The sequence below is a fragment of the Erinaceus europaeus genome, chromosome 13, assembly GCF_950295315.1.
Source record: "Erinaceus europaeus chromosome 13, mEriEur2.1, whole genome shotgun sequence".
Taxonomy (NCBI): Eukaryota; Metazoa; Chordata; class Mammalia; order Eulipotyphla; family Erinaceidae; genus Erinaceus; species Erinaceus europaeus.
In genome coordinates this window covers 38697554-38712291 of record NC_080174.1, presented here as the reverse complement: position 1 = coordinate 38712291, position 14738 = coordinate 38697554, and the positions used below count along the sequence as shown (strand labels likewise).

The 14738-nt window shown below is 43.0% G+C and overlaps 1 pseudogene; it reads left to right on the top strand.

Moving 5' to 3' along the window:
• The first annotated feature begins 7844 nt into the window (after window positions 1-7844).
• LOC132542367 (peroxisomal biogenesis factor 3-like) lies at window positions 7845-14339 on the top strand (annotated as a pseudogene).
• Window positions 14340-14738: the final 399 nt, after the last annotated feature.

Sequence of the window (14738 nt, the reverse complement as noted above, 5' to 3'; positions counted from 1 at the left end):
CTTAGGGGTAAAGCAGAAAGGTGGGGGCTGGGCTGGGCTGGGGAGAAGTTGTGACTCTGGCTTTCTTGAGAGGTCTTCATAAATTCTTCAGAAAATGTTCTGTTAGAAGTTGCAGTTCTCCATATAGAATCTCTGGGTATGCCTGATCCCCACTGTCCCCAGGTCAGTATGATCACAACATATTTGTGAGTTTTCTCAAGGCTAGCACCTGGGATTCTTTTAGCTATGTGGACAGAAAATGAACTTTATAATGCTCAGTAATTTCAGCATCCCATTTGCTGGACTTTTCTAGATTCTCATGACCTACAGTGCCCACCAATTCATCCTGAAAAACATCTTCATGGGCCCTACAGGGGACTCAGAAAGTCAAGGACGCAACAAAAAAGCAAATGACCCCATCCAAAAATGGGCAGAGGATATGAATGGGACATTCACTACAGAAGAGATACAAAAGGCTAACAAACACATGAAAAACTGCTCTAGGTCACTGATTGTCAGAGAAATGCAAATAAAGACAACACTGAGATACCACCTCACCCCTGTGAGAATGGCATACATCAAAAAGAACAGTAGCAACAAATGCTGGAGAGGCTGTGAGGACACTTCTGCATTGCTGGTGGGAATGTAAATTCATCCAACCTCTGTGGAGAGCAGTCTAGAGGACTCCCACAAGGCTAGACATGGACTTTCCATATGACCCAGTAATTTCTCTCCTCAGTATGTACTCCAAGGACTCCATAACAGCCAATCAAAAAGATATGTATACACCTATGTTCATAGCAGCACAATTTGTAATAGCTAAAACCTAGAAGCAAACCAAGTGCCCAACAACAGATGAGTGGCTGAGAAAGCTGTAGTGTATATACACAATGGAATACTATGCAGCTATTAAGAACAATGAACCCACCTTCTCTGACCCATCTTGGATGGAGCTAAAAGGAATTATGTTAAGTGAGCTAAGTCAGAAAGATAAAGATGAGTATGGGATGATCCCACTCATAAACAGAAGTTGAGAAAGAAGAACAGAAAGGGAAACTAAAAGCAGGATTTGACTGATTTTGGAGTAGGGCACCAAAGTAAAAACACTGGGTCGAGGGTGAGGGTGGATGTTCAGCTTCACAGGGCGGGGAGGAGGGAAGGGGGAGAATGGGATGGGACACAGCCTTTTGGTTGTGGGAATGGTGTTTATGTACAGTACACTCCTATTAATTTGTAGTCATATAAATCACTATTTAATTAATATGAGAGGTGAAAATTGATTGAATATCTCAAACTTTTTAAATCACAGACTGGGTCTTTTTAATACATAGGCTGAGTTTTTGATATGTTGACTCTTAAAATCTTAGACCAAGGAGAACAGAAGCAACCGGTGGCACAGCTATATACAAATAATATCAAAGGACATAAATTATGGTGATGTTGTATATGATACAGCAAATCCTAACAAAGGGACGTTTCAAAGTTAACCCAATTGCCAAATAATGTGATGATAGCAATAACTATCTATTGCCATCTTAAACCATAAGACAGCAGAAACCTCCTATTTCCTCTATAGAGTCTTTATTTCCCCCAGTCCTGGAACCTCTAGGATGGGGCTCACTTTCCTGCATGCTTCTCTCAATTCATACCAAATGATACTGCATCCAATGATCCCAACCTAGTCAACACAACAAGTACCACCTCAGCATGCTTCACTTCAGACTCTGTCCAGAGATGTCAGTCATGGAATGTCAACCCTTCAGCCTCATTACTCGGGTGAGACTTTTCCTTTCATAGAATTCTCTAATTCCATTCCAGGAGGTTCACTTCCTAACAAATTCCCAAAACCTAGATATAGACCAGGTCCCATGAGATAAGCATATGTTCATGTGTATCCATAAATTAGGGCAAAATATATACCTGAAAGCAAAAGTACACAATAGTTTGTAGTGAGTCAGTATAAAGTTAATAATGAAGTAGTGTCTACTTAGACTTAAATACCCTCCTCACCTACTTCCTATTACACTTCCCTCACTCACTCCAAAGCTGACCTTATCAAAGCAAGGACTGCAAAAGCTGAATAAGAGCAAGAGACTGGCATACTTTAACGATGACTCTTTAGTCACTATCAGGCCACCTCATCAGCTGGGGCCCTATTTGGGGAGTCCTGAGATTCCCAAACAGACATGATGGGCCTAGACTTCGAATAAATCCCTCTCTCCTATGTTAACTCTCTTTTCAGCCACCAGGTTCCAGATGCTAGCATTATGCCAAACAGACTTCCCTGGACAGACAACCCCACCAATGTGCCTTGGAGCTCCTCTTCCCCAGAGCCCCACCCCACTAGGGAAAGAGTGAGGCAGGCTGGGAGTATGGATCGAATTGTCAATGCCCATGCAGCCGGGAAGCAATTACAGAAGCCAGACCTTCCACCTTCTGCATCCCACAATGACCCTGGGTCCATACTCCCAGAGGGTTAAAGAATAGGAAAGCTATCAGGGGAGGGGATGGAATACAGAGTTCCGGTGGTGGGAATTGTGTGCAGTTGTACCCCTTATCCTATGGTTTTGTCAGTGTTTCCTTTTTTTAATATTTATTTCCTTTTTGTTTGCCCCTGTTTTTTTTTAATTTTTTATATATTTATTTTCCCTTTTGTTGCCCTTGTTTTTCATTGTTGTTGTAGTTATTGTTGTTGTTGTTGATGTCGACGTTGTTAGATAGGACAGAGAGAAATGGAGAGAGGAGGTGAAGACAGAGATGGAGAGACAAGGATAGACACCTGCAGACCTGCTTCACAGCCTGTGAATCGACTCCCCTGCAGGTGGGGAACTGGGGTTCAAACCAGGATCCTTACACTGGTCCTTGTGCTTTGCGCCATGTGTGCTTAACCTGCTGCGCTACTGCCGGACTCCCTGCCCTTGTTTTATTATTATTATTATTATTATTATTATTGTAGTTATTATTGTTGATGTCATCATTGTTGGATAAAACAGAGAGAAATGGAGAGAGGAGGAGAAGACAGAGATGGGGAGAGAAAGATAGACAACTGCAGACCTGCAACTCCCTTGCAGGTGGGGAGCTGGGGGCTCAAACCAGGATCCTCACGCTGGTCCTTGCACTTAGCGCCAAGTGCGCTTAACCCACTGCACTACCGCCTGACTACCAATGTTTCCTTTTTATAAATAAAATAAAAAATAAAATAAATAAATAAAATAAAATGAGATTAAAAATAGAAAGTCAGGGACTTGCTCCCTTTTATCTGGTAGAGACTGTCCACAAACGCAATCTTGGCATTATCCAGTACACTTGCAGGATGTCCTGGAAGCTGGACTCATAGAGGCAGGACTTGCACAGTAAAGGACAGTCAAGCAATGGATTTCGGTTTCCCCTACACATCATTCCTCCCCCACACTTGTTCCACCTCCTTTCACAAAGGGAGCCTGGGCTCAACTCTTGGCCTAAAGCACAGAGAAGTAGGAGAACAGGGACCAGAAACCTAGCGGGAAACAGCTGGCTTGTTGAGTAATATATCTCTACCCATACTGCCTCAACCACAGCTCTAATCAGATGCTTTCAGACCTGAAAATTTCCAGAAATTTGAGTGACATTTTCATGCCAGAAAAACATGTGGAAGCAGCATTCCCCAGGCGCCTCTAACTAGAGAAAGTCAGGTATTTAATTTTCAGCATGTGAGAAAAGTATAAATGTGAAATCCAGGGGGTTTTAGCAAAGCACCCATCACTGAGAGCAAAGCAACTTGTTTGGATGTCTGTCCTTCCACATGTCCTGCCTGGCCTTCTGGAAGTCTAGCTTGCAGGAAGTCCTCAGAAGCGCAAGGACCAGTGTAAGGATCCCAGTTGGAGCTCCCAGTTCCCCAACTGCAGGGGTGTAGCCTCACAAGCATTGAAGCAGGTCTGCAGGTGTCTATCTTTCTTTCCCCTTTTCTGTCTCCCGTACTCTCTCAGTTTCTCTCTGTCCTATCCAACAACATCAATGGCAACAATAACAACAACAACAAGGGCAACAAAATGGGAAAAAATGGCCTCGAGGAGCAGTGAATTCGTGGTGCAGGCACTGAACCCCAGCAATAACCCTGGAGGCAAAAAAAAAAAACAAACAGTAGTTTGTACAAAATAACACCATTTGTTGCATTTGTTCTGTTCTCCTAAAAAATGTAGTTGGGACCTTGATGGGATAGCATTAAATTTGTATATGGCTCTGGGTAGTATATTCATTTAAATCAAATACCTAGAGAAAAACATTGGTAAAACACTTTCCCACCTACACCTCAAGGACATCTTTGATGAATCAAACCCAATTGCAAGGAAGACTAAAGCAGAAACAAACCAATGGGACTACATCAAATTGAAAAGCTTCTGCACATCCAAAGAAACTATTAAACAAACAGAGAGACCCCTCGCAGAATGGGAGAAGATCTTCACATGCCATACATCAGACAAGAAACTAATCACCAAAATATATAAAGAGCTCAGCAAACTTAGCACCAAAAAAGCAAATGACCCCATCCAAAAATGGGCAGAGGATATGAACAAAACATTCACTACAGAGGAGATCCAAAAGGCTAACAAACATATAAAAAACTGCTCTAGGTCACTGATTGTCAGAGAAATGCAAATTAAAACAACACTAATCCCCACCTGCAGGGGGATATCTTCGCAAGTGGTGAAGCAGGGCTGCAGGTGTCTCTCTGTCTCACTTCCTCTCTATCTCCCCCTTCCCTCTCAGTTTCTGGCTGTCTCTATCCAATAAATAAAGATAATTTTTTAATCCCTTCAAAAAAAAACACAACACTAAGATACCACCTCACTCCTGTAAGAATGGCATACATCAAAAAGGACAGCAGCAACAAATGCTGGAGAGGATGTGGGGACAGAGGAACCCTTTTACATTGCTGGTGGGAATGTAAATTGGTACAGCCTCTGTGGAGAGCAGTCTGGAAAACTCTCAGAAGGCTAGACATGGACCTTCCATATGATCCAGTAATTCCTCTCCTGGGGTTATACCCCAAGGACTCCATAACACCCAACCAAAAATAGGTGTGTACTCCTATGTTCATAGCAGCACAATTCATAAAAGCTGAAACCTGGAAGCAACCCAGGTGCCCAACAACAGATGAGTGGCTGAGAAAGCTGTGGTATATATACACAATGGAATACTATGCAGCTATCAAGAACAATGAACCCACCTTCTCTGACCCATCTTGGACAGAGCTAGAAGGAATTATGTTAAGTGAGCTAAGCCAGAAAGATAAAGATGAGTATGGGATGATCCCACTCATCAACAGAAGTTAACTAAGAAGATCTGAAAGGGAAACTAAAAGCAGGACCTGACCAAATTGTAAGTAGGGCACCAAAGTAAAAACCCTGTGGTGAGGGGTAGACATGCAGCTTCCTGGGACAGTGGGGGGTGGGAGTGGGTGGGAGGGATGGGTCACAGTCTTTTGGTGGTGGGAATGGTGTTTATGTACACTCCTAGCAAAATGTAGACATATAAATCAGTAGTTAATTAATATGAGAGGGGGAAAATCAATTGTATGTCTCAAAGTTTTTCAAAACACAAACTGAATCTTTTTAATATATAGGCTGTGTATTTGATATGCGGACTCTCTCAAAAGCCTAGACCAAGTAGATTAGAAGCATCCAATAGCACAGCTATATACAAGATACTGGATACTCTACAGCAAACCATAACAAAAGGACTTTTCAAAGTTAACCCAATTAACAAATAATGTGATGATAACATTAACTATTGATTGTCTTTTTGAACCCTAAGACAGCAGGAACCTCACATCTCCACTATAGAGCCCCTACTTCCCCCAGTCCTGGAACCCTTGGATAGGGCCCACTTTCCCGTATGCCTCTCCCAATCCATACCAAATAATATTGCATCCGCTGATCACAACCTAACCAACGCAACGATTGCCACCTCAACATGCTTCACCTCAGACTGTGTCCAGAGACTTCACGTGTGGAATGACAACCCTTCAGCTCCATTACTCGGGTGAGACCCTTCCTTTTATAGTACACTCTAATTTCATCTCAGGTGGTTCACTTTCTAACAAAGTCCCATAACCTAGATATACACCAGTTTCTGTGAGAGAGAGCTTATGTTCACACGTATCCATAAACTACTGCAAAATATATACCTGAAAGCAGAAGTACACTAGAGTTTGCAGTGAGTACCTCCTTAACACTTCCTCTCCACTATTCCAAGCTTTGGGTCCATGATTGCTCAACAATTTGTTTGGCTTCACATGTTAACTCTCTTTTCAATCACCAGGTTCCAGATGCCATTAGGATGCTGGCCAGGCTTCCCTGGATTGAAGACCCCACCAATGTGTCCTGGATCTCAGCTTCCCCAGAGACACACCCTACTAGGGAAAGAGAGAGGCAGACTGGGAGTATGGACCTACCAGTCAACGCCCATGTTCAGTGGGGAAGCAATTACAGAAGCCAGACCTTCTACCTTCTGCAACCCTCAATGACCCTGGGTCCATGCTCCCAGAGAGATAGAGAATGGGAAAGCTATCAGGGGAGGGGGTGGGTTATGGAGATTGGGTGGTGGGAATTGTGTGGAGTTGTACCCCTCCTACCCTATGGTTTTGTTAATTAATCCTTTCTTAAAGAAAAAAAGAAAAAAAGAAGGACATCGTGAGGTTTGGTTTAAGAATCAACAAGCCAAACTCTCTAAATTAAAGAGCAAACCCCCAGAAATACTTCAGGAGTTGGCAGTATCCCAGCCCATCAAGACAGCCTTGGCCCCTCCTCATGGGGTCCACCAGTTACCAGTTGTTCCTGCACCCTACAAAACGGCCACCACATCCTCAGCTCCTGCCCCTTTCCAGGGTGCTCAGGGGGCCACTCTGGCTGCCCCAGCCCCCACCTACACTTGGCACACCAAGACCCTGAGGAAGCACACGGTCTTCACAGAGAAGCAGCTACAGGAGCTCAAGCAGTAGTTTGAGTAGAGCCAATATCCAGGCTACCGGGAGCTTGTGGCCTTGGCACAAAGATTGCACCTGAAGGAGGATCCAGTGTGTTCTCCAACCAGAGGGCCCGGGCAAAGGACATGTTCATAGGGGACCTTCAGGGGCTTCAGGACCCCTGTCTCATTGCCCCAGTCGTGGCTCCCACCACAGGAGGCCCCAGGTGCCAGGCTGACTCTGAACTCTGTAGCACCGGAACCCCGACTTCTGATGAGCCCAAGGTTTTAATGGACCAAGCTCCTGCTGGCAATTCCGAAACCTCAGACCCCACCCCTTAGCTCCTGCTGCAGTAGGCCCCACCTGACCAGAGAAGTCATGGCCACAGCCCCTGACCATGCTCCAGGAGGGCCCAAGAGCTCGGGAGACCTTGCTGCCCCAGCCCTCCCCCCCCACCCCCCACCCCCGCCTACAGGGCGGACCCCTAGCCTACACGGCGGACCCCTCGGGCCTCAGCTTGTCCCCGAAGAACCTGCCCCTCTTGCAGAAAATCACAGGTCTTAAACAGTTTGAAATAAAGGACTTTTCTCTGTCAAATGTGGATCACCCCACTTGCTGAAGCACCATAGCAAAGACCTTGGGCCACGCAGATCTCCAGATGCCCTCGGTCTCTGCTTCGCTGGAACCCCAGCTTTGACCCCTGCCCCTGTGGACCCCACCTTCTAGACTGTCCCAGGGCCCCCAAGCCTCCCTTTGCTCAGCCACACTGGAAGCTTCTTCACAGAGGAGCCCGGGCTCTAAGCACACAACCAGACCTGAGGGACTCTTCTTCACAGGATGCTCAGGGCCACCCCCACTTCTGTCTGCACGGAGGAGGGCTCCCTGTACCTGCTTTTACCCCCTGACTGCCTGCCCACACTCAATGTGGTCGATCCTATGGAACTCGGTCTCCTCCATCACTGCTGGAATCGTGTTCACCTGGGTCTTGGCTGATGCTAGTTTTCCCAATCCTGGAACCCTGACCTTGGCCCCTGAAGATCCAGGACCACAGAAGAACCTCACGACAAGTTCTGAAACTTGTTCCCAGAACAATTCGATGTTAAACCTTGGAGGGAGGACTTGCCTCTCCCCCAAGGACAGATTATCCCAGGATACTTCTGGCAGCAGGGCTCCTGGCCCCTGGTTCACTGCAGGGAAACTGGGAGAACTGACTTATTGTCAGAAACATATTTGATTTTATGTTTTGGACTTTTCATGCTGAGAAATTCCAGAGAAAATTAATATTAATATTAATTAATATTTAAAATTAATATTAAAAATTAAGAAATTAAAAATTAAGAAATTAATATTAAAATTAATATTTTTAATTAATTTTTTATTGGGGGATTCATGTTTTACAGTTGCCAGTAAATACAATAGTTTGTACATGCATAACATTTCCCAGTTTTCCACATAAGAATACCACCCCCACTGGGTCCTCTGCCATCATGTTCCAGGACCAGGAACCCTCCCCCCCACCAAGCCCACAGTCTTTTACTTTGGTGCAATACACCAACTCCATTACAAGTTCTGCTTAGTGTTTTCTCTTCTGATCTTGTTTTTCAAGAGACAAATTAAACTTAAGTCCAGTAGTGAAATTCCAAAATCTGGAATGATCACTATTGATTTCATTTCTTTCCCATTTTTATAATATATTAATTTTTGCATGTAATGATAGAAACAGAAACTGAGGTGGATATGGAGAGAGAGAGAGAGAAAGAGAGAGAGAATATCTGCAGCAGTGATTCATCAATTGTGAAGATTCCTTCCACAGTTGATGCCTCTGGATTTGAACCCAGTTCCATGCCCATGATGATTTGAACTCTCAACTGGTATTGCCAACCACACAGCCCAATCACTACTCATTTTAATGGAGCCACAATTCTGTCACTATTGTATATCTTCTGTCTCAATTGTCCCAGCAAATCTGTTCTGAGTTCTCAGTTCAGATTCCACTTGTTTCCCTTGTCTCTGTTAGAGACTTACTCTATTCTTGTGCCTGAGGCTCCAAAGTCCCAGGTTCAATCCCCCACAGCACCACAAGCCAGAGCTGAGCAGTGATCTGTTAGGAAAAAAATTAATTAATTAAAATATTAAAATTTTAAAAACCTTCCACATAGCAAAAGAAACCACTATCCAAACAAAGAGACCCCTCACAGAATGGGAGAAGATCTTTACATGCCTTATATCAGACAAGACTTTAATAGCCAAAATATATAAAGAGCTTGTCAAACTCAATAACAAAAAAAAAATGACCCCATCCAAAAATGGGGAGAGGACATGGACAGAATATTCACCACAGAGGAATTCTGAAAGGTCGAGAAACATATGAAAAAATGCTCCAAGTCATTGATTGTCAGAGAAATGCAAATAAAGACAACAATGAGATATCACTTCACTCCTGTAAGAATGTCATACATCAGAAAAAGTAGCAGCAACAAATGCTGGAGAGGTTGTGAGGGACAAAGGAACCCTCTTGCATTGTTGGTGGGAATGTAAATTGGTCCAACCCCTGTGGAGAGCAGTCTAGAGAACTCTCAGAAAGCTAGAAATGGACCTACCCAATAATCCTGAAATTCCCCTCCTGGGTACATATTCTAAGGAACCCAACACACCCATCCAAAAAGATTTGTGTATACCCATGTTCATAGCAGCACAATTTGTAATAACCAAAACCTGGAAGCAACCCAGGTGTCCAACAACAGATGAGTGGCTGAGCAAGTTGTGGTATATATACACAATGGAATACTACTCAGCTATTTAAAATGGTGACTTCACCGTTTTCAGCCAATCTTGGATGGACCTTGAAAAGTTCATGTTAAGTGAAATAATTCAGAAACAGAAGGATGAAAATGGGATGATCTCACTCTCAGGCAGAAGTTGAAAAACAAGATCAGAAAAGAAAACACTAAGCAGAACCTGAACTGGAGTTGGTGTATTGCACCAAAGTAAAAGACTCTGGGGTAGGTTGCAGGGGAGAGTACAGGTCCTGGAAAAGAATAACAGAGGACCTAGTGGGGGGTTGTATTGTAATGTGGAAAACTGAGAAATGTTATGCATGTACAAACTATTGTATTTACTGGCAACTGTAAAACATTAATCCCCCAATAAAGGAAAAAAATGTTTAAAAAAAAAGATAAGACAGGAAGAAATGGACACTTAGGAAACTTCAAAGAATGTGGCCCTGAAAACTAATGGAATTTCTGCTTACTCAAAAGATCCCATTAAAGGTATACAAGCTATGAGATTCTCCCTAAGCTCTTGCAGTCTGTCCTTTACCAGCCCTCCCATAACTTTCCTTGGTGACTATCACTTAACCTGTCCAATCCAATAAATTTGCACCCCCTCTAGCTTTACCTGCTACCTATTGACTTACTCTCATTGATTCTGCATGTTCAACCACCATAAATAGCCAAAACTACTTCATGTGTTTCTCAAGTCCCTCCAGCTCAAAATAATCACTATATCAAAGGGGTATATTTTGAAATGCATGCCCTAAACTCCTAGTCATTTTTGGAGGAGTGACATGTTCTGCTAAACATCTGCTCTTTCCTCAGATTCCTTTACCTCTAACAGCTGCCAGACTTGTTCCTTTCCCACCTCTCACCATTTAGCTCCTACTCTCCCTATCTCTATCTTGATCTCCATCTCTCTCAATCTCCAGCCTCTCACCTCTCAGAGCAGACTTTTCACTTCAGCCTTGTGCACACCCAGCCCCAAGATCCAGCTTTCCCTTATGAATGACAGTGACACCTCTAGCACCCACCTTAGATGATTGTCTATAGATAATCATTAAAATTACATTTGAGTCTCAAACCACAGAAGAAGACAGACCTCACCAGTCTACATGAAGATCCCCAGAGGTATTCTTACTTATCATCTCTGAAGTTCTTTATTTCACAGGATTTTTCTGACCTTTTTATCACTCAAGCTTCACACCTATAAGTATGTCCAGCACCCAGCACAGGGTAGATGCACAGTGTGTATGTGTTTTTCTTTTCGCTTTCCTTTCTCCTGGATAATTGTGGATGGATGGAGGTGGGAAATCAGACAGAAGAGTGTGCTCCTCTAAAGAGAGCCACTGATCACTTAAATTTTTGCTGAAATATTATGAGCTGTGACAGTGATCATCCTTCCCCATCAACTTACCAAGTTCCCCATAGTCCCCTCTGGCCTAGTCACCCCACTGCCCTCCAGCATTGCTCCTCATTGACACTTCCCTACCTGACTCTTAGCCCACCTGTTCTCAGTACCTGTAAGTGTCCATTGTCTTCCCTAAAAAGCAGGCAATTTACCTACAGTAAAAGACCCTACTCTTCCTTTTTGAAATCCCCTATGTATGAGGCATTGACAATTCTAATCACTGGATTAAAACTGCACTGGAGCTGCCTTAAGACGTGTCTGGCACTGGTAAAAATAGTTCACTTAACGGGCTTCTTTGCCATGTGCATGACCCAGCTTTAAGTCTGGCCTCCATACAGTGGAGTTGTAATTAATTTAATTAAAGAAGGAAAAAAATTACTGCCAGGAGCAGTGGAGTTGTGCAGGCACCGAGCATTAGTGCCTAGGAGCAAGAAAAAACTTTTAATTTACTTTATTTTTTTAATTTTTTTTTTTACTTCATTCATTTTGGAGAGAAATTGAGAGGGAAGAGGAATGGTAGGGAGAGACAGAGAGACACCTGCAGCACTGCTTCACTACTTGTGAAGCTTCTCCTCTGCAGGTGGAGATCAGGGGCTTGAAACAGAGTCCTTGTGCACTGTAATGTGTGTACTTGACCCAGTGTGACACCACCTGGCCTCAAATTAATTTTTTTTTTTGCCCCCAAGGTTATCGCTGGGGCTCGATGCCTGCACTACGAATCCACTGCTCCTGGAGGCCATTTTTCCCTTTGTTGCCCTTGTGCTTGTTGTAGTTGTTATCTTTATTGTTATTGTCATAGCTGTTGTTGTTGTTGTTGGATGAGACAAAGAGAAATTGAGAGAGGAGGGGAAGACAGATAGGAGGAGAGAAAGATAGACACCAACAGACCTGCTTCACCGCTTTCGAAGCGACCCACTGCAGGTGGGGAGCCGGGAGCTCGAACCCGGATCCTTATGTCGGTCGGCCCTTGCACTTGCACTTTGCGCCATGTGCGCTTTACCCGCTGCACTACCACCCAGCTCCCCTAAATTCATTTTTTTAAATGTTGTTTTGTAGGTTTTATCAAGTTCTACACGTTTGTCACATGAAACAGCACCTTCTCTCCTAGTATTGCTCAAGAGAAATGCAAATACATGTCCATACATCAAGACTTATCAGTGACTAGCTTCTAATAGAGTAACTTTGAAGACTGAGTATAACAACAAAAGGAGGAGATGCCTCAGGATCCCCAAGATAACCACCCCCCAGTTCCAAACCTGGGGTCTAGGGCAGCCTCCTTTAGAAGACTTTCTCACCCAGGGTTCAGTTTGTGCAAGTTCAAAAGTGGAGAGAATGAATAGGTTTCCTAAACTCAGCTCACCATGTCAAAGTTCATGGCTCTGCAGGCTAAAAGCAGGCCTGAACTAGTTTAGGCCTTAGGGCAACATCCTTGAGATGGTTTATCTGCAAAGTGTAGGGAGATCACCATGGCAACCTGTCCCAGGCCCAGCCCTGGCAGAGCTCCAAGACATACAAATTAAGCCATTGGAATGTGGTGCCCAGTACTGGGAGGATGGAATTGAAGTTGCCAAGTTTCCATGAAATTCAACAACCTGAGGCCTCAGACCCTGGAAGGTGTCAGTAGGAAAGAAGCCAACAAGATCAGCCCAGAGAAAGACAGCAGAGTCACAGGTTGGCACCACACATACATGCTCACATGCAACACAGTAGCATAGCTTCTTGAAAAAGAAGATGGGCTTTAGAGACTGACAGCTAGATTCAGATGTTCTCTGTCATTTATTATCTATCAGCCTTGGACAAACTCATGCACTAGTTATTCACATGGACCATCCCCTCCCCATCTCACCTCAACACCAAAAACCACCTGGTCACCTTCTATATGAGTCAACCATAAATAAATAAAAATATTTAAGGTCATATAACCTTAAATAACACTGTAGTCTTCCCAATACCCCAAATTCTTGATTTGCTTTACTTTTCTCTATAGTATTTAACATCACATGAAATGATTTTTTTTTTTTTTTTTTTGTATAGAGTGAAAAAGTCACAGCACTGAAGCTTCCAGGTGAAAGGAGGCTTGGCTCAACCCTGGGTCGTGCATATGGTAAAGCAGCACTCTATCCAAGTAAAGGAGAAAACAAACATACAAAAACAAGTGGCTACATTTATCTGGATAATAGCACTAAAGTCTTGCTTCCCCAGATGGCAAGCAGCCATATTTACCAAGTATTCAACACCTCCTTAGAAGTGGCATGATAGAACTGATCAGTTGGGGTCGGGTGGTGGCGCACCTGGTTGAGCGCACGTTACAGTGTGCAGGGACCTAGATTCAAGCCCCCAGTCCCCACCTGCAGGGGAAAACTTCACAAGCGGTGAAGCAATGTTGCAGGTGTCTCTCTGTCTCTTACCCTCTCTATCCCTCCCTTCCCTCTCGATTTCTGACTGTCTCTATCCAATAAATAAATAAATAATTTTTAAAAAATTTTTTAAAAGAATTGATCAGTGATTAATCAAACTGTACAGATCTTGGGTATAGTTTCCCTTAAACATTGTTTTGTCCCTTTTGGATTTGAAACAAAAAACCAAATGAAATCAGAAATCTCATGGAGCAGATTAAATCTTCTTGAATTAATAGGGATGAATCCAGCTCTTTATTTTTTATATATAACAAAAGAAGAAATTTCCTTAGTGATTCAGGAACATGGCCTTCCTCCTAGAGATGTTACCACTACTAAACTATTCAGTGAAACTAAAGACATGTTAAGAAGTCCAGATTTTTATTTATTTTTTTTAATTTTATTTTATTTTTATTTTATTTTATCAGAGCACTTCTCAGCTCTGGCTTGTGGTGGTATGAGGGATTGAACCTGGGACTTCGGAGCCTCAGGCACAAAAGTCTCTTTGCATAACCATTATGCTATCTACTCCCACCCAGGAAATCCAGATTTTAATGTTTGGCTATTAAATCCAAGGCTTCAGGAAACTACTAGACAATATGTCTGACTTCTTTTGACCTACAAAATGTAAGACCTTCAACGTGGTAACTCCATACATTGTGTTTCCAACATGTACCTAAGATAATTCTCATAGTACCTAAGACAATTCATATAGATAGATCTGTTCAGTTTGCAGTGAAACCCCTAGTCATTTTGTTTAGGATCTGTTGATGAAATAAGTGAAAGACTTTGCTGCAATGTATATAGTGCTTAGCACTCTTCTACAAATGGAGAAATGATCTTTTCTCTAAGAAAAACTACAGCAGAATTCATTCACTTAAAAAGAAGTATACTGAATACATTAATCATATATTTTTACCGAAGTGTCTAAAAAAATGTATTGTTGATTAAAAAAACTATCTCTGGTAATCATTTTCTTCTTGGTATAAGTCCCCTGTTTAGATTTGGGGGCAGGATAAAGGAAGAAGTAAGATCTTCCTGAGTTTTGTTTTGTTTTGTTTTGTTTTTATAAGTTTTGCTTGTTTTAATGAGAAAGATGCAGGGAGGGAAAGGGAGAGAAAAACCAGAACACTTCTCAGCTCTGATTTATGGTGATGCTGGAGATTGAATTTAGGACCTCAAAGCTTCAGGCAAGACAGTTGTTTCCATAACTATTGTGTTTATCTCCCCAACCTGGT